Source organism: Myotis davidii, unplaced genomic scaffold (assembly GCF_000327345.1).
Source record: "Myotis davidii unplaced genomic scaffold, ASM32734v1 scaffold827, whole genome shotgun sequence".
Classification (NCBI taxonomy): domain Eukaryota; kingdom Metazoa; phylum Chordata; class Mammalia; order Chiroptera; family Vespertilionidae; genus Myotis; species Myotis davidii.
The window spans coordinates 1,331,430-1,333,064 of NW_006297815.1; the positions used below are offsets into that span (position 1 = coordinate 1,331,430).

Below are 1,635 nucleotides of genomic sequence, written 5' to 3' on the forward strand. Positions count from 1 at the left end.
GTTTGGGATGCCAGCTCTGGTTAGGGGCATAAGAGTGTCTCCCTGCGGTGGCTGAGGGGCGGCAGGGGCAGCATCCCGCGGGCCCTATTTTGCTCTGGGAGGAATCCCCCCTGAGCCAGAGCCTCATCCTGTGGCAGGGCTGCCCCATGAATTAAACATGCCCCCGTGGTTAACTCAGTAATGCTTTTATTAATAGTTAATTACTCAGTGCGCACTAGGGAAATGAGACTCACTCAGGCCTCGTAAATTAAGACAGTGATCTCGTGAAAAAGCCAATGAGAGTTCATTACCCCAGTCCCTCCCATCGCTGCACCTCTGGGTTTGCCATTTAGCAGCGCTAAAGGTGAGGAGTGTGGGGACAGGGATCTCCAGGGTGGAGCTGGGATGCGGACAGTGAATATCACCAGTTTCCTGGAAGAGAAAGGCCTGAGGGGCAGGGCAGAAGTATCCCCTGGAGATGTTATTCCTGCAGCTGATCATCAGACTGTGTTCCTCATCACTTCTGGGGACTCAGCACAGCCTCCAGGGAGTCCCCTAGAGGGCAAGGCCACCTGGCTCAGGTGTGGGGCTCCCTCCCCTGCGATGGCCTTCCTCATTTCACAGTGCGGAGACGGATGTCCCCTCCTCGGCTTTTGTTGTGGCTGAAGCCAGTTTCCCATCCTGAGTTTGCCGCTGAGCTGGAAAAGGGGCCTGTTCTAACCTGGTTTGGTTTTCCTAAACGTAACTTTCTCCCACGTTTTGTTTCCCAGAAGACAGGAGCCCCTTGTTCATCGTCCTGGGACACCAGAGCCAACACCTGCTTCGAACCTACTATGTGCCAGGACCTGGCCCTCTGGCTCATGTTCCTTAGCTCCGATTCTTAGCTGTGTGACTTCGGGCCAGCGACTGCACGCCTGGGCCCATTTCCTCGCCTGGAATTAGAGAGAATAGCAATACCTCTGTGCGGAGTTACTGTGATGATTAAACAAAGTAATGCACGTCAAGTACTGGGAACACCGCCCAACACAGATTCTCCCTACGTGGCAGCTATTATGATCTTCACACCATGCTGCCATTTTACAGGTAAGCAAAGTGAGGTTTTAAATGCATTCTGTTGCCTAAGGACACATAGCCCAGAACTCCATGTTGCCAAAGCTCATCACTTCCTCCTAAGGGGGCAAAGTGGGAGGGGAGGGGGTCAGTCGCCCTTAGAAGAGCACATTGACCATGTCCGGACCCAGGAAAGATCTGCCCTCTGTGCCCAGGCCCCAGCCAGCGTGCACAGGTCTCTGAAGTCAGCCTGGCCGAGTCCAAATCCTGCCACACCCCCTACCTGTCACAGGGACCCGGGGCCTCAGCTTCCACTCCTGACAGTGGGCTCCCGGTTACATCTACCTCCTCGCGCAATCCGCAATCAAAGGATTTCTGTTTGAAAGTGCCTAACATCTGGTAGCCTTGTTTCCGAACTCTGCACCTGATTTCTTCATATGTAACCCGGCGATCACAAAAAGCCTCGCGCGCTGGGCTGCTGGAGCCCCGCGGAGATAATGGGCACCACTCAGCCTGGTACGCAGGGACCTGGGAACTGGCAGGCGGCAGGTGTTCCTGGTCAAGGCCCCTCCAAGGGCAGGGATGTCGGGGAGCCTCGGGGGCGGG

At 55.5% G+C, this 1,635-nt stretch overlaps 1 long non-coding RNA gene across 2 annotated transcripts in view; it reads left to right on the forward strand.

Moving 5' to 3' along the window:
• Nucleotides 1–576: 576 nt before the first annotated feature.
• The window catches only part of LOC102763637, a 14,060-nt gene continuing 13,001 nt past the window's right edge, over nucleotides 577–1,635 (forward strand). For both annotated transcript variants that reach the window (XR_001515534.1, XR_001515533.1), the window contains exon 1: nucleotides 577–1,062. This is a non-coding gene — a long non-coding RNA (uncharacterized LOC102763637). The remainder of the gene's footprint in view (nucleotides 1,063–1,635) is intronic.